The 19,140-nt window shown below is 44.0% G+C and overlaps 1 protein-coding gene across 2 annotated transcripts in view; it reads left to right on the top strand.

The window, feature by feature from the left end:
* The first annotated feature begins 2,452 nt into the window (after positions 1-2,452).
* Positions 2,453-19,140, top strand: part of DAO (D-amino acid oxidase) — a 102,180-nt gene continuing 85,492 nt past the window's right edge. Inside the window, exons 1-2 of one of the 2 annotated variants that reach the window (XM_069759728.1) lie at positions 2,488-2,519; positions 3,939-3,996. The gene's annotated coding sequence lies outside the window, so the exon portion shown is untranslated. Of the gene's footprint in view, positions 2,520-3,938; positions 3,997-19,140 lie in introns of both variants that reach the window. The other variant, XM_069759709.1, reaches the window with a different exon arrangement.

Below are 19,140 nucleotides of genomic sequence, written 5' to 3'. Positions count from 1 at the left end.
ATAACCCAGTCGTGAATGAGTTAAACATAAGAACACATTGGCAATGTATCTTAATATATGTATACAGTGAGATACGTCTAGGTTTTCCATCAATCATTCATAGGGAAATACTCCTGAATGATGGATGGAAAGTTTAAGTGCAATGTGAATAGAGCCTTATCTATTACTCGTAAGGACAACACAGCATTTAATCTTAATTATGTCAGATGTATATTTTCAGTAGGCCAGGAGACATAAGGTACCTTCACACTGAACAACATTACAACGATAACGATAGCGATCCGTGATGTTGCAGCGTCCTGGATAGCGATATCGTTGTGTTTGACACGCAGCAGCGATCAGGATCCTGCTGTGACATCGCTGGTCGGAGCTAGAAGGCCAGAACTTTATTTCGTCGCTGGGTCACCCGCTGACATCGCTGAATCGGCATGTGTGATCGCTGGTCGTGATCGTTGGAAAGTTGCTGAGTGTGACGGTACCTATAGACTATATGAGTCTGAACGTTGACTCTTGAATTGATGTTTGTGAATTGTCGAATGGCTGCTGTTTATTATATTAACTCCTACAGTTTATTGTATTGCTGTATTTTGAGGATAGGGAGTCAGGGTCATTGAACAGTCGATGTTTGCTAATATGTTGATTACTCATTGTATAAGTCCGTGTAACTTGCTAACCTTCAAAACAGTGAAGGACAAATTATGCAGAATGATTAAATATTCAAACAATGCAAGGTGACCTGAACCCACCTTCCCCCTGACCTGTGGATGATGGCCTGAGTTACAGATGTGGGTATAAAAAGGGACCTATATCCTTTTGCAGAGAGACTTTACAGAACAACAGTCAAGGCACCATGGCTCCATCAAGAGTAATACAGATTTGACATTCTACAGGATGCCAGCTTAAGGGTACTAGCTGGAAGAATACAGATCTGCTCCATTGGCCATCACTGAACCCATGGAGACATTCAGAGAAGCCACGTTGGGACCCTCCGGTCACCTGGCTCCATGTAGACATTCAGAAAAGCCAGGTTGTGACCCTCCGGTCACCTAGCCCCTTGGAGATGTTTGGAGAAGCCAAGGTGGAACAATCAGGTCAACTGGCCACATACCTCAATGAACTGTCAGCTTCCTAAGCTTGTCGTTACCTCCGCCCTGTGGGTGCCCGCCAAAAGCGGGGTGCCATTGGTGGGGATAGTTGGCCCTGAAAGCCCTGAAGTCACAGCACCTCTAATCCTGGCAAGCCAGCGGAAGGATGAGACTCTGCAATTTGCACCATCTAATGTACTTGCTGGGACTTTTCTATATGTTATTCTCTGTTGGTGGTTCAATAAAGTATTGGCACACTGTTTTACCCTCATCCTGCGTTGTCTGAGTAGTGTTGTGCCCATGGGAAAGGAGGGCGGGCTGTTGTGAATTCTGTTGTCGAACTCCCTCCTGTGGTCGTGAATGGTACTTCGGCGAGTTCTGTCTATGGGCTCCCTCTGGTGGCTATGAGTGAAGCTGCTGCTTCTGAGGTTCCTTACACAGGTGACGTGGTTTATCCTTTGGTTGGCTGCTCTATTTAACTCCTCTCAGATCGTTACTCCATGCCAGCTGTCAATGTTTTTGCATTTGTTCAGTTCGCTCCTGGATCTCTCTGGTGACCTGCCTTCTCCTGCAGAAGCTAAGTTCCTGATAGTCATTATTTGTTCACTGTTTTCTTGTCCAGCTGGTTATCATGATTTTGTCTTGCTAGCTGGAAGCTCTGGGATGCAGAGTGGCCCCTCCGCACCGTGAGTCGGTGCGGAGGTCTTTTTTGCACACTCTGCGTGGTCTTTTGTATGTTTTTGTGCTGATCGCAAAGTTACCTTTCCTATCCTCTGTCTATTTAGTAAGTCTGGCCTCCCTTTGCTGAAACCTGTTTCATTTCTGCGTTTGTGACTTTCATCTTTACTCACAGTCAATATATGTGGGGGCTTCCTTTACCTTTGGGGAATTTCTCTGAGGCAAGGTAGGCTTAATTTTCCATCTCTAGGGCTAGATAGCTCTTAGGCTGTGACGAGGCATCTAGGTCTGGTCAGGAGCGCTCCACGGCTATTTCTAGTGTGTGTGATAGGATTAGGGCTTGCGGTCAGCAGAGTTCCCACATCCCAGAGCTCGTCCTGTATTAGGTTTAACTATCAGGTCATTCCGGGTGCTCCTAACCACCAGGTCATAACAGCGGGCGTTCAGTGGGATGAGCCCTGGTCCATGTGGTCTTTCTAAAGACAACCAAGCCAGCAGACGAGACCATCCACTGACCTTCGTGTCTCCACAGTTGTTAATTATTGGCAGTTTGCTGGGGATAATAATGAATGTATTACATGGTAATACAGTCCTCTGTATTTTACACTGTGTAAATAATACATTGTGACATGTGACCGGAGCAACCTTTGCCCATTTTTATAACTTAACCTTTGGTAGTTATTATTGATGTATAAACTGAGGACCGTGTCTGGCATGTGCAGACCGCCTGCTGCTGTTCTGCTGAACTTTTCGCAAGTAAGTTTTTGCACTTCTCTGTACAGATATTGGTGTATCCATTGTATTATAAGCCAGTGCCATGTGTGGGTCAACATGTGCCACGTGTGGGCAAGCCTCTGGTCTTCTGCAATATTAAGTGATAGTCTATGATGGCAATAAAATGCAGATAATAATCTCACTGATTTGGATTTCTAGAAGTATCATGGAGTGTTGTACTAGTGTCAAAGTAGCTACATGCAGATTCAATTGTATCAGAAATATCTGAACACCGGAGACCTTCTGTCATGCAGCATTTTCATACTTTGTGATTTCAATTTGTAAATTGCTTTGTGGTGTAGACTATTATCATGTACGCCTCCTGAATTTTCAGTATTAAGCTGCCGTCACACTAGCAGTATTTGGTCAGTATTTTACATCAGTATTTGTAAGCCAAAACCAGGAGTGGAACAATTGGAGGGAAAGTATAATAGAAACATATGCACCACTTCTGCATTTATCACCCACTCCTGGTTTTGGCTTACAAATACTGATGTAAAATACTGACCAAATACTGCTAGTGTGACAGCAGCCTAATACTTCTAAACCAGTGGCTGTGTTAGAAGCCGACTTCTAATTGTAGCAGTTGATAAGGAAATGTAAAATATGACTTTTTCCCGTATAGATATCTGTAAATGTATTACTTACCAATCTTAATGCAGATTTGACTCCAAGACACACACTTGCTTAATTTAGTAGAACTTAAATGATTTTTCCGCTAAGTAGAAGTTTCCAATTGTAGGATAGAAGATAACATTTAGATAAATTTGGGTCCAACTACTGGGTTCCCCAACGATCGCCTGAGCAGGGCATTTATGTCCTCATTAGAATGGAGCGGCAGTGCATATGTCTGAGAGTCACTCCATCCATTCTCTACAGGAGAACTGGAGAAAGCCAAGTACATAGCTCCTGCAGCCCATAAAGAATGACTGGAGGGGTGGTCCCGTATATGCACTGCCACTCCATACTGAAGAAGATAAAGTGCCCCATTTGAAGTATTAGGACCCTCATCAATCTAAAAGTTATCTGTGGGCTGGTGATAATTTCTTCCAACTTGAAGGAATATTTTATAAATAATTGGATCTGGATTTAGGAAGGAAGGAATATATACATTTTCGACAGGAGGCAGCAATGAATGCTGTTGTACAGAGGTACACATGAAGTGTTCTACTTTTGGATCAAGTACCGTATTGCTAAACCTCTTAATGACCAAAGAATTTTTCATTTTTTGTTCTTGTAATTTTTTTCATCCCCTTGTTTCAAGAGCGTTAACTTTTTTATTTGTTGGGCTTTTTTAGCATAATGAGGAATAGTTTTGTATTACACCATACATTTTTACCATCGAATATAGTGGAAATCTTTGTAATTTTGCCAATATTTTTGGGTGGTTTGTTTTTACAGCGCTTATTGTGTGCCAACAAAACCTGGTTGACCTCATTGACCATACATGTTTCTCCAGGTCAGTACAATTATGGTGATACCAAATTTGACCATTATTTTTTAATAGTTTAGTGATGAAAAAAATATATTTTTTAGTGATTAATTTTTTTTTCTGTCAATGAAGCTGAGGGCTTGTTTTTTGCTCCTTGAGCTGACAGGTTTTTTTTTAGACCATTTTGGGATACCCAAGACATATTTTTCAAGTGCACCAACCAAAAATGGCAATTCGGGTGTTAATTTTTTTTATACCTTTTCAGCAATTAAATTAAAGGAAATCTGTCAGCAGCATTGGGCACAGTAACCTACAGACAGTGTAAGGTCAGCGTCATTATACTGATTAAAATGATACCTTGATTGTTGAAATCCATCTTGTGGTTGTTGTTTAATATTTATTTTCAGTTTTAAGTTAATGATATGCTCGTGCTTCGGGGCGGCAGGCCTGGGGGTCATCATGTGGTGCTCTGCTTAGCTATTCATAATGCAAACTGCTGACAGGTTACTGATCCTTCAGTGACCTGCCCCCTAGTTGAAAATTTATTGGCAAAGCTGAAAAGACAGGTGCGAGAAAGGCAACCTACAAACCTGAATCAGTTACACCAGTTTTGTGTGGAGCAATGGGCCCAAATTCCGACCAACTATTGTGAGAAGCTGGTGGAAGGCTATCTCAAACGTTTGACCCTAGTCATTCAGTTTAACGCCAATGGTACCAAATACTAATGAAATGCATGTAAATGTTTCACTTTGCAGTAAGTAATAAAAATGCCTTAAAACATTCTCTCTCTCATTATTTTGGCATTTGGCAAATATTAATAATTATGGTAATCCTAACTGACCTAAAATGGGAAAAGTTTATTCTGATTTCACATCAGATATTGAGAAAAACAAGCATATGTGTCTTTTTATATAGTGTATGCAAACTTCTGGTTATATACAGTATATATTGTGGTAGATCGGCTCACTCTGTCTCTTTAAATCTTCCACTGGTTTATTATATAGAGTGGGGGAAATAAGTATTTGATCCCTTGCTGATTTTGTAAGTTTCCCCACTGACAAAGACATGAACAGTCTATAATTTTAAGGGTAAGTTAATTTTAACATTGAGAGATAGAATATCAAAAATAAAATCCAGAAAATCACATTGTATAAATTATATAAATTTATTTGCATTTTGCAGTGAGAAATAAGTATTTGATCCCCTACCAACTATTAAGAATTCTGGCTCCTACAGATCAGTTAGACGCTCCTAATCAACTCCTAATCAGCTGACTAGCGGTGGATACTGCATCGCTGATGACTGCACGCTGGTACCCCCACCCAGGTACTATCTTATACAGGCTCCAAGCCCAGTGCCTAGAGCATGACCAGACACATTTAAAGTGACTATGGTGTCACTCCTATTATCGCACTGAACCCGATTAACCACTATACTGCAGTCTGTTACTGATGAAGGCCAGTGAGGCTGAAATGTCTATTTTCTGTCTGCATTAAAAAAATCCAAAAATATTCTAGAAGTTGAGTGCCAAGTTTTCTTTATTGTACATGTATGGCGTGTTCTTCCTTTACTTGAGGGACAAAATCATAGACCTGCACAAAGCTGGAATGGGCTACAAAACCATAAGTAAGACGCTGGGTGAGAAGGGGACAACTGTTGGTGCAATAGTAAGAAAATGGAAGAAATACTAAATGTCTGTCAATTGACAGCGATCTGGGGCACCATGCAAAATCTTCTCTCATGGGGTATCCTTGATCATTAGGAAGGTAAGAGATCAGCCTAAAACTTCATGGGGGGAAGTAGTTAATGATCTCAAGGCAACTGGGACCACACTCACCAAGAAAACCATTGCTCGCACTTTACACCGTAAAGGTTTAAAATTCTGCAGTGCCCACAAGGTCCCCCTGTTCGAGAAGGCACATGTGCAGTCCCGTCTGAAGTTTTTCAATGAAAACCTGGATGATTCTGTGAGTGATTGGGAGAAGGTGCTGTGGTGAGATGAGATAAATTTTTTGCGAGACAAAAATTGAGGTCTTTGGCATTAACTACACTCGTTTGGAGGAAGAGAAATGCTTCTTATGACCCAAAAAACACCATCCCCACTGTCAAGCATTGAGGTGGAAACATTATGTTTTGCAGATGTTTTTTCGCTAAGGGCACTGGACTACTTCACCACATCAATGGGAGAATGGATGGAGCCATGTACCGTAAAACCCTGAATGACAACCTCCTTTCCTCTGCCAGGACATTAAAAATGGGTCGTGGCTGGGTCTTCTAGCAAGACAATGACCCAAAACATACAGCCAAGGCAATAAAGGACTGGTTCAAAAAGAAGGTCATGGCGTGGCCTAGCCAGTCTCCAGACCTTAATCCCATAGAAAACTTATGGAGGGAGTTGAAGCTCTGAGATGCCAAGTGATAGCTTCAAAATCTTAGTGATTTAGAGATGATCTGCAAAGAGGAGTGGACCAAAATTCCTCCTGACATGTGCGCTAACCTCATCACCAACTACAAAAAATGTCTGACTGCTGTGCTTGCCAACAAGGGTTTTGCCACCAAGTATTAAGTATTGTTTGCCAGAGGGATCAAATACTTATTTCTCAATGTAAAATGCAAATAAATTGATGCAATTTATACAATGTGATTTTCTGGATTTTACTTTTGATATTCTATCTCTCAATGTTAAAATTAACTTACCCTTAACCCCTTTCTGACCTCGGACGGGATAGTACGTCCGAGGTCAGAAGCCCCGCTTTGATGCGGGCTCCGGCGGTGAGCCCACATCAAAGCCGGGACATGTCAGCTGTTTTGAACAGCTGACATGTGCCCGTAATAGGCATGGGCAGAATCGCAATCTGCCCGCGCCTATTAACTAGTTAAATGCCGCTGTCAAACGCAGACAGCGGCATTTAACTACCGCATCCGCATCCGGCTGTGCGGCTGGAAATGACGGCATCGCCGACCCCCTTCACATGATCGGAGGTCGGCGATGCTTCAGTATTGTAACCATAGAGGTCCTTGAGACCTATATGGTTACTGATCCCCGGCAGCTGTGAGCGCCACCCTGTGGCCGGCGCTCACAGCACACCTGATTTTCTGCTACATAGCAGCGAACAGCAGATCGCTGCTATGTAGCAGAGCCGATCGTGCTGTGCCTGCTTCTAGCCTCCCAGGCTATTGAAGCATGGCAAAAGTTAAAAAAAAAAAAGTTAAAAAAAATTTGAAAAAAATAAAAAAAATATAAAAGTTTAAATCACCCCCCTTTCGCCCCAATCAAAATAAATCAATAAAAAAAAAAATCAAATCTACACATATTTGGTATCGCCGCGTTCAGAATCGCCTGATCCATCAATTAAAAAAAGCATTAACCTGATCGCTAAACAGCATAGCGAGAAAAAAATTCAAAACGCCAGAATTACGTTTTTTTGGTCGCCGCGACATTGCATTAAAATGCAATAACGGGCGATCAAAAGAACGTATCTGCACCAACATGCTATCATTAAAAACGTCATCTTGGCACGTAAAAAATAAGCCCTCAACCGACCCCAGATCATGAAAAATGGAGATGCTACGAGTATCGGAAAATGGCGCAATTTTTTTTTTTTTTTTTAGCAAAGATTGGAATTTTTTTTCACCACTTAGGTAGAAAATAACCTAGTCATGTTAGGTGTCTATGAACTCGTACTGACCTGGAGAATCATAATGTCAGGTCAGTTTTAGCATTTAGTGAACCTAGCAAAAAAGCCAAACAAAAAACAAGTGTGGGACTGCAGTTTTTTTGCAATTTCACCGCACTTGGAATTTTTTTCCCGTTTTCTAGTACACGACATGCTAAAACCAATGAAGTCGTTCAAAAGTACAATTTGTCTCGCAAAAAATAAGCACTCACATGGCCAAATTGACGGAAAAATAAAAAAGTTATGGCTCTGGGAAGGAGGGGAGTGAAAAACGAACACGGAAAAACGAAAAATCCCAAGGTCATGAAGGAGTTAATATTATAGGCTGTTCATGTCTGTAAGTGGGCAAACTTACAAAATCAGCAAGGGATCAAATACTTATTTTCCCTACTGTACATGCAGCATAAACCAGTGCAAAATGAAAATAAACATGTCCCATCAGGCAAAACAGGTAAACAAAACAAAATGGTATGAAGTCTCTGCAGCTGCGTAGAATCCACCCTATCCAGATATACCCGGGTTAAGCACAGTTTAACACAAAAACACCGCTCTGGATATACCCGGGTTAAGCACAGTTTAACACAAAAACACTTAGGGTACCGTCACACTATACGATTTACCTACGATCACGACCAGCGATATGACCTGGCCGTGATCGTAGGTAAATCGTAGTGTGGTCGCTGGGGAGCTGTCACACAGACAGCTCTCCAGCGACCAACGATGCCGAGGTACCCGGGTAACCAGGGTAAACATCGGGTTACTAAGCGCAGGACCGCGCTTAGTAACCCGATGTTTACCCTGGTTACCAGCGTAAAAAAAAACAAACAGCACATACTTACATTCTGGTGTCCGTCAGGTCCCTTGCCGTCTGCTTCCCGCACTCACTGACTGCCGGCCGTAAAGTGAAAGTGAAAGCACGTCACCGCTGTGCTCTGCTTTCACTTTACGGCCGGCAGTCACTGAGTGCGGGAAGCAGATGGCAAGGGACCTGACGGACACCAGAATGTAAGTATGTGCTGTTTGTTTTTTTTTAGTTTTACGCTTGTAACCAGGGTAAACATCGGGTTACTAAGCGCGGTCCTGCGCTTAGTAACCCAATGTTTACCCTGGTTACAAGCGAACGCATCGCTAGATCGCATCGCTAGATCGCTACATCGGTGTCACACACACCGATCTAGCGATGCCAGCGGGAGATCCAGCGACAAAAGAAAGTTCTAAACGATCTGCTACGACGTACGATTCTCAGCAGGATCCCTGATCACTGCTGCGTGTCAGACACAGCGATATCGTAACGATATCGCTGGAACGTCACGAATCGTACCGTCGTAGCGATCGAAATGGCAGTGTGTGACGGTACCCTTACTTGGATCTGCTGGCTCCAGACACACCAAATGACTCAGAAGGATGTCTATTTACCTTCTAAACTCCGCCCTGGGGAGGAGATGTGATGAACAGCCTCCCACCTGTTCTTCAGCTGTTCACTAAAAGCACAGTCCTTAAAAAAGGCCAATTAACACCTCTCAGTGTGCTGAAGCAAACTTCTAGGTTTCAGATCACTGAAACAAACATCCTCAGTGAAACATATCTCCCCTCTAGTACTTTGCCAGTGACTTTGTCACAATATATATTAATATATAATGTGGTGCGTTAGGGAATTATTAATTTCAGCAGTTTAAGACACTTAACTTTTATGATTACCCTGCTATAAACTGTGCTGAATTTCACTAGCTTGGATTTAATATTAAACTTACTAGGAGACACAGAAAAGCTGTGCTTACAACTTGGTTCATATTGCGTTAGAGCAATCCGTTTAGCGCCTAGCGCTAGCAGATTGCGCTAATGCAATGTTGTTTTATGGGGTCGCGTTAAACGTCCCCGCTCTCGCAGATCTCCGATCTGTGAGAGCGGGGAACGGCGCTGCAAGCAGCGTCCGCGGCACGCCACAAAACACCGGCACATCGCTAGCGCGTGCCGAAAATGGCACGCGCTAGTAATGCGCATCCCCATTGCTGTTAATGGTCGCGCTAACGGACGCGTTGCACGGCGTTAATTTCACTGTGCAACGCTGGCCGTTAGCGCAGTCACATTAACGCAATATGAACCCACCCATGGAAAGGTTAGATAGATCTTGATTTACACAATGTTTGATTGTTGCCAGTTTATCATCAATATTATATACATTTATATGCAATATTCAAGTCTTCAAAACATAAAGCTGGTTAGAAATATGTCATCTTTAATAGACCAATATATACAGACCAGAAATATTTGGACAGTGACACAAGTTTTCGCATAATAGCTGTTTCTGAAAACATATTCATGATACAGTTATATAATCAATATACACATACAATGCAGACTCTCAGCTTTAACCCCTTAAGGTACCTTCACACTAAACGACGCTGCAGCGATCCAGACAACGATCCGGATCGCTGCAGCGTCGCTGTTTGGTCGCTGAAGAGCTGTCACACAGACAGCTCTCCAGCGACCAACGATGCCGGTAACCAGGGTAAACATCGGGTTACTAAGCGCAGGGCCGCGCTTAGTAACCCGATTTTTACCCTGGTTACCATCGTAAAAGTTAAAAAAACATACACTACATACTTACCTACCGCTGTCTGTCCCCGGCGCTGTGCTTTCCTGCCCTGACTGTGAGCACAGCGGCCGGAAAGCAGAGTGGTGACGTCACCGCTGTGCTTTCCGGCTGCCCGGCGCTCACAGCCAGAGCAGAGAAGCAGAGCGTCGGGGACAGACAGCGGTAGGTAAGTATGTAGTGTTTGTTTTTTTAACTTTTACGATGGTAACCAGGGTAAACATCGGGTTACTAAGCGCAGCCCTGCGCTTAGTAACCCGATGTTTACCCTGGTTACCAGCGAAGACATCGCTGAATCGGCGTCACACACGCCGATTCAGCGATGTCAGCGGGAGAGCCAGCGACCAAATAAAGTTCTGGCCTTCTAGCCCCGACCAGCGACATCACAGCAGGATCCTGATCGCTGCTGCGTGTCACACTGAACGATATCGCTAGCCAGGACGCTGCAACGTCACGGATCGCTAGCGATATCGTTTAGTGTGAAGGTACCTTTAGTGACAGAGCAAATTTGGTACTTAATGACCGAGCCAATTTTTACAATTCTGACCACTGTCAATTTATGAGGTTATAACTCTGGAACGCTTCAACGGATCCCGCTAATTCTGAGACTGTTTTTTCGTAACATATTGTACTTCATGTTAGTGGTAACATTTCTTCGATATTACTTGCGATTATTTATGAAAAAAACGAAAATATGGCGAAAATTTTTAAAATTTTGCAATTTTCAAACTTTGTATTTTTATGCCCTTAAATCAGAGAGATATGTCACGAAAAATAGTTAATAAATAACATTTCCCACATGTCTACTTTACATCAGCACAATTTTGGAAACAACATTTTTTTTTGTTAGGGAGTTATAAGGGTTAAAAGTTGACCAGCAATTTCTCATTTTTACAACACCATTTTTTTAGGGACCACATCACGTTTGAAGTCATTTTGAGGGGTCTATATGATAGAAAATAACCAAGTATGACACCATTCTAAAAACTGCACCCCTCAAGGTGCTCAAAACCACATTCAAGAAGTTTATTAACCCTTTACGTGCTTCACAGGAACTGAAACAATGTGGAAGGAAAAAAATGAACATTTAACTTTTTTTTGCAAACATTTTAATTCAGAACCATTTTTTTTATTTTTACAAGTGTAAAAACAGAAATGTAACCATCAATTTTGTTATGCAATTTCTCCTGAATACGCCAATACCCTATATGTGGGGGTAAACCACTTTTTGGGCGCACCGCAGAACTTGGAAGTGAAGGAGCGCCGTTTGACTTTTTCAATGCAGAATTGGCTGGAATTGAGATCGGACGCCATGTCACGTTTAGAGAGCCTCAGATGTGCCTAAACAATGGAAATCCCCCACAAGTGACACCATTTTGGAAACTAGACCCCTTAAGGAACTTATCGAGATGTGTGGTGAGCACTTTGAACCCCCAAGAGCTTCACAGAAGTTTATAACGTAGAGCCGTGAAAATAAAAAATCGCATTTGTTTACACAGAAATGATCTTTTCACCCACAAATTCTTATTTTCACAAGGGTATCAGGAGAAATTAGACCACAAAAGTTGTTGTGCGATTTCTCCCGAATACGTCGATACCCCATATGTGAGGGTAAACCACTGTTTGGGCGCACCGCAGAGCTTGGAAGAGAAGGAGTGCCGTTTTACTTTTTCAATGTAGAATTGGCTGGAATTGAGATTGGACGCCATGTCGCGTTTGGAGAGCCCCTGATGTGCCTAAACAGTGGAAACCCCCCACAAGTGACCCCATTTTGGAAACTAGACCCCTTAAGGAACTTATCTAGATGTGTGGTGAGCACTTTGAACCCCCATGTGCTTCACATAAGTTTATAACGTTGAGCCGTGAAAATAAAAAAATCGCTTTTTTTTCTACAAGAATGATTTTTTGCCCCCAAATTTTTATTTTCACAAGGGTAACAGGAGAAATTAGACCACAAAAGTTGTAGGGCAATTTCTCCTGAGCACGTCGATACCCAATATGTGGGGGTAAACCACTGTTTGGGCGCACCGCAGAGCTTGGAAGAGAAGGAGTGCCATTTTACTTTTTCAATGTAGAATTGTCTGGAATTGAGATCGGACGCCATGTCGCGTTTGGAGAGCCCCTGATGTGCCTAAACAGTGGAAACCCCCCACAAGTGACCCCATTTTGGAAACTAGACCCCTTAAGGAACTTATTTAGATGTGTGGTGAGCACTTTAAACCCCCAGGTGCTTCACAGAAGTTTATAACGTAGAGCCGTGAAAATAAAAAAATCACATTTTTTCTACAAAAATGATCTTTTTGCCCCCAAATTCTTATTTTCACAAGGGTAACAGGAGAAATTAGACCACAAACGTTGTTGTGCGATTTCTCCCGAATACGTCGATACCCCATATGTGAGGGTAAACCACTGTTTGGGCGCACCGCAGAGCTTGGAAGAGAAGGAGTGCCGTTTTACTTTTTCAATGTAGAATTGGCTGGAATTGAGATTGGACGCCATGTCGCGTTTGGAGAGCCCCTGATGTGCCTAAACAGTAGAAACCCCCCACAAGTGACCCCATTTTGGAAACTACACCCCCCATGGAACTTATATAGATGTGTGGTGAGAACTTTGAATGCCCAAGTGCTTCACAGAAATTTAGAATGCAGAGTCGTGAAAATAAAAAATATTTTTTTTTCCACAAAAAATATTTTTTAGCCCCCAAGTTTTTATTTTCACAAGGGTAACAGGAGAAATTAGACCACAATCGTTGTTGTCCAATTTATCCCGAGTACACTGATGTTCCATATGTGGGGGTAAACCACTGTTTGGGCACACGGCAGAGCTCGGAAGGGAAGGAGCACTGTTTTGGAATGCAGACTTTGATAGAATGGTCTGTGGGCGTTATGTTGCGATTGCAGAGCCACTGATGTACCTAAACAGTGGTAACCCCCCACAAGTGACCCCATTTTGGAAACTAGACCCCCCAAGGAACTTATCTAGATGTGTGGTGAGAACTTTGAATGCCCAAGTGCTTCACAGAAGTTTAGAATGCAGAGTCGTGAAAATAAAAAAAATATTTTTTTTTCCACAAAAAAAGATTTTGTAGCCCCCAAGTTTTTATTTTCACAAGGGTAACAGGAGAAATTGGACCCCAAAAATTGTTGTCCAATTTATTCCGAGTACGCTGATGCCCCATATGTGGGGGTATCCCACTGTTTGGGCGCACGGCAGAGCTCAGAAGGGAGGGAGCACCATTTGACTTTTTGAGCGCAAAATTGGCTGTCGTGTTTGGAGACCCCTGATGTACCTAAACAGTGGAAACCCCCCAATTCTAGCTCCAACCCTAACCCCAACACACCCCTAACCCTAATCCCAACCCGATCCATAATCCTAATCACTAACCCTAACGATAATCACAACCCTTACCCCAAAACAACCCTAATGTCAACCCTAACCATAACCCTAATCAAAACCCTAAATCCAACACACCCCTAATCCTAATCTCAACCCTAACCTCAAACCTAACCCTAATCCCAATACACCCCTAATCACAACCCTAACCTTAACCCTAATCCCAAACCTAACCCTAATCCCAAGCGTAACCCTAATGCCAACCCTAACCCTAATACCGACCCTAATCCAAACCCTAACCCTAATCCCAACTCTAACCCTAACTTTAGCCGCAACCCTAGCCCTAACTTTAGCCCCAACCCTAGCCCTAACTCTAACCCTAAATTTAGCCCCAACCCTAACCTTAGCCCTAACTTTAGCTCCAACCCTAACCCTAGCCCTAATTTTAGCCCCAACCCTAACCCTAGCCCTAAGGCTACTTTCACACTTGCGTTTGGCATCCGTCGCAATCCGTCGTTTTGGACAAAACACAGATCCTGCAAATGTGCCCGCAGGGTGCGTTTTTTGCCCATAGAGTTGTATTGCCGACGGATCGCGATGGATGGCCACACGTCGAGTCTGTTGTGCACTGGATCAGTTGTGTTTTGGAGGACCGTCGGCACAAAAAAACATTCAATGTAACGTTTTTTTGTACATCGCGTCCATTTCTGACCGCACATACGTGGCCGTAACTCCGCCCCCCTCCTCCCCAGGACATAGATTGGGCAGCGGATGCGTTGAAAAACCACATCCGCTGCCCACGTTGTGCACAATTTTCACAACGTGCGTCGGTATGTCGGGCGACATGGAGGAGACAGGTAAGTATCGGGGGGCTATTGGGGCCCCCATTTCTCTGTCCTCTGATGTGCGATCACATCGGAGGACAGAGAAATTAAAAAGAAATCGCGTTTTGTTTTTTTTGCGATCGCTGGTAAATGGTTAATTACCGGCAATCGCAAAAGCGGGGTCGGTAAAAAAAACCCCGAATCATGTTCTCTGGGGTTTCGGCTACCCCCGGCAGCCGTGACCCCGGAGAAAATCCAACTCTGGGGGGCGCTATTTACTTTTTCAAGTGGTTTAAGTACCCTTAGCGGCCGCCGTTAAAAGGCGTATCGGTGATCGTTAAGGGGTTAATATCTGGGTATTCACATCTTAATTGAAGTACCGTATATACTCGAGTATAAGCCGAGATTTTCAGCCCAAATTTTTGGGCTGAAAGTGCCCCTCTCGGCTTATACTCGAGTCACGGTAGCGGTGGGGTCGGCGGGTGAGGGGGAGAGGGCGTTGAGGCATACTTACCTAGTCCCAGCGATCCTGGCACTCCCCCTGCCATCCCACGGTCTTCTGTGCTTCAGCTTCTTCCCCTCTTCAGCGGTCATATGGGACCGCTCATTAGAGAAATGAATAGGCGGCTCCACCTCCCATAGGGGTGGAGCCACCTATTCATTTCTCTAATCAGCGGTGCCGGTGACCGCTGATAGAGGTAGAGGCTGCAGCACAGAAGACCGTGGGACGGCAGGGGAGCGCCAGGATCGCTGGGACTAGGTAAGTATCGCATAGATACCTGTCCACATTCCAGCCGCCGGGCGCCGCTCCATCTTCCCGGCGCCGCTCCATCTTCCTGGCGTCGCTCCGCTCTGACTGTGCAAGTCAGAGGGCGCGATGACGCATATAGTGTGCATGCCACCCTCTGCCTGATCAGTCAGAGCGGAGAGACGCTGGGACGAGACGCTGGGAGCTGCAATCAAGAGAGGTGAGTATGGCTTTTTTTGTTGTTATTGCAGCAGCAGCAGCAGCGGCACAGATTTATGTGGAGCATCTATGGGGAAATATGAACGGTGCAGAGCACTATATGGGGCACAGCTATGGGGAAATATGAACGGTGCAGAGCACTATATGGGGCACAGCTATGGGACAATACTGAACGGTGCAGAGCACTATATGGGGCACAGCTATGGGACAAAAATGAACGGTGCAGAGCATATATGGGGCACAGATATGGGGCAATATGAACGGTGCAGAGCACTATATGGCACAGATATGGGGCAATATGAACGGTGCAGAGCATATATGGGGCACAGATATGGGGCAATATGAACGGTACAGAGCACTATATGGCACAGATATGGGGCAATATGAACGGTGCAGAGCACTATATAGCACAGCTATGGGGCAGTATGAACGGTGCAGAGCACTATATGGCACAGCTATGGGGAAATAATGAACAGTGCAGAGCACTATATGGCACAGCTATGGGCAGTATGAATGGTGCAGAGCACTATATGGCACAGATATGGGGAAATAATGAACGGTGCAGAGCACTATATGGCACAGCTATGGGGAAATAATGAACGGTGCAGAGCACTGTATGGCACAGCTATGGGGAAATAATGATCTATTTTTTTTTTTGAAATTCACCGGTAAATGCTGCATTTCCACCCTAGGCTTATACTCGAGTCAATAAGTTTTCCCAGTTTTTTGTGGCAAAATTAGGGGGGTCGGCTTATACTCGGGTTGGCTTATACTCGAGTATATACGGTAAGTGTTTAGGAATTACAGCTTTTTAATATGTAGCTGCCTCTTTTTAAAGGGACTAAATGTAATTGGACTGACGTTTGTTTTTTTCTTTTGTGTGTTTGTTTTATTTAGTTTTAATAGTTTCTAAAAACAAAATTAAAATGTGAATGTATCTTGATATCTTTCACATTAAAAAAAATTATCTGATTGAAAAAAGTAATTGTACAATTATCTCAATTGTTCTTTAATGGGTTTCATGGACTATTCCCTTGTTAATCGATTATCAATTAGGCAGGTAAAAGGACTGAAGCTGATTCCAAGTGTGGCATTTGCATTCGGAAGCTGTTTATCTGAACCCACAACATGCGGTCAAAGGAGCTCTTAATGGAAGAGAAACAGATTATCATTAGTCTGCAAAAAAATAATAAATCCATCAGTAGGATAGGAGAAATGTTAGGAGTAGCCAAATCAACAGTTTGGAACAGTCCACAAAAAAAAGAGTGCACTGGTGAGCTTGGGAACTCAAACAAGCCTGGATGTTCACAGAATGCAACAGTGGTGGATGATCGCCAAACCTTTTCTATGGTGAAGAAAAACCCCTTCACGACATCCACCCAAGTGAAGAACACTCTCCAGGAACTAGTTGTTTCAGTATCCAAGTCTACCATTAACCCCTTTCTGACATAGGATGTACTATCCCGTCGAGATGGTATGGGCCCGTATGACCACCGACGGGATAGTACATCATCACCGATCAGCCGCGCTCATGGGGGGAGCGCGGCCGATCGTGGCCGGGTGTCAGCTGACTATCGCAGCTGACATCCGGCACTATGTGCAAGAGGCGGTCACGGACCGCTCCTGGCACATTAACCCCCGGCACACTGCGATCAAACATGATCGCAGCGTTCCGGCAGCATAGGGAAGCATCACGCAGGGAGGGGGCTCCCTGCGTGCTTCCCTGAGACCCTCGGAGCAAGGCGATGTGCCACGTGAGCACATGGACTCACGGACACGGATAACTCCGGTACCGATTTCTCTGGTACCGGAATTATCTGGATGTGTGAGACTGGCCTAAGGGTAAGTTCACACAGGGCGTTTTTGCTGCTTTTTTATGCTAATTTTCAGCTGCTTTTTAGAGTACCAGCAAAGCCTATGATATCTCAGAAATCTCATGCACACACATTGGTTTTTTGTTTGGTTAGTATTTTGTGCTTTGCTGCGTTTTTTGGACATACAGCATGTCACTTCTTTCAGCGTTTTTGCTGCGTTTTTTCACCCATTGACTTGAATGGGTGTTGAAAAAAACGCAGCAAAAACGCAGGTATCATTATTTGCTGCGTTTTTGCTGCTGAATATCCAAGGACATTAGCATGGACAAAGAGAAAAAAAATGCACCAAAAATGCACCTAAACCGGCGTTTTTGAGGCAGCTTCTTTCCTGCCTAGAAGGTCAGGTTTTGCTGCAGAAAAAAAAAGCATCAAAAACGTCCTGTGTGAACTTACCCTAAAACCTGGCCAGACCTTCTCATCCCTGCCTGTGAAGTTTTGCTTCCTGTTTTTCTGGAGTTGGTGTTCTGAAGTTGGAATTCGTAGTTGCTGCTGGAGTTTGTTGTCTGCTGTTTTTGGGTGTATGCTTTCTCAATTATCCTATTCCCATTAGGTTTGTACATTCCTATCCTTCCTTTTATTCCTCTCTATCCTTGCTGAGTGTTTTTGTATTGAAGTTGCTTTTTGTTATCCCTGTTTGTCTTACAGGTATATACAGTACATATCTATACCAGGCCTCCTGGTGGTGGGGGAAGGGACAGCTTAGGACATTAACAGGAGCATAGTAAGGTCGGGGATTCAGGCCTTTCTACCTTTAAGAGTGCTGCAGGACAGGGATAGTTAGGGTCTAAGTTCCAAGGACAATTTGAGGCCCCCTTCCTTACCAAAGACTGTCACAGCGTGACAAAAAGCGTGACAGAAATAGTGGCATGCAGAGCCCAAATCACGAAGATTTGTTCACTGTCCAAATATTTATGGACTTAACTCTGGCATCTACATTAATGTAGCATTCTGTACAATCAATGTAAATGAGTTTTCTGATTTTCTTATTTAGTAGGACATATGAACAGGAACTTTTTTTCATAAGGCAGCTCTTTTATGGGGCTTCTGCAAGAATAGAAAATACATACATAACCCACTAATTTTGTCTATGGAGATAATCACTATTGTACATTTGAATGGCTGCCATTTTGTTACACTGATGGAAGCTGTAACACTGGCATTGCTCCATAGTTCCTCTTCCTCCTCCCAGCATGGATGCCAACATGCTCTGTGCCTCAGTAGCTCAGCTGTGTCTTTTGCTCAACCTCCTCAGACGGCTCCCAGGCTCCAGGGCTCGAGCATGTCACAGCAGTGCGCTTAGGGTGCACAGGTTCCCCGCTTCTTATAGGGGCAGCGCACATACTCCAGAAGTGTCCCCAGCCTATAGGGAGGCATTAGGTATTTAAAGCACCCTTCCTTGTAGGGAGGTGTCTGAGCAACTTCTGTACCTAGTTTGTCTTCTACCCCCTAGTCCATTGTGAGGTCACTGTTACTAAACTTGTTCTGCGATCATGTACTTTTGCCTGTCCAGTGATTCTGAGCTGGTCATATTTGAGCCAGTCGTTCTGTCCAAATCTGAACCCATTCTGTCTGAACCAACCATTCTGTCCAAACCTGAATTTGTTCTCTCTGAACCGGCACCATTATCCATACTGGCAGTGTTCCTGAGCCTGTCCTGCTTGACAGTCCGAGTCCATATCTGCGTCCTTGACCCCTGGGGTCAGCTGCTGCAGTACCGGAGACTGCCCTAGAGTGGTACCTGGCGGATACCTGCACCTCAAGCCTAACTTCACCATCAGAGGCTCTTGTGAAGACCAGGTAGTCACCAGGGTAAGCCGGCCCATGGCACAGTGGCTCCACACACCCCAGCGTGATAAAAGCCTATCCTAGAAGGTTAGAGGTGCCTGTGGACATGTGCAGTAGA

The sequence above is a fragment of the Ranitomeya imitator genome, chromosome 1, assembly GCF_032444005.1.
Source record: "Ranitomeya imitator isolate aRanImi1 chromosome 1, aRanImi1.pri, whole genome shotgun sequence".
Taxonomy (NCBI): domain Eukaryota; kingdom Metazoa; phylum Chordata; class Amphibia; order Anura; family Dendrobatidae; genus Ranitomeya; species Ranitomeya imitator.
The sequence above is the reverse complement of the archived record's forward strand: the minus strand, read 5'-3'. Positions and strand labels throughout refer to the sequence as shown.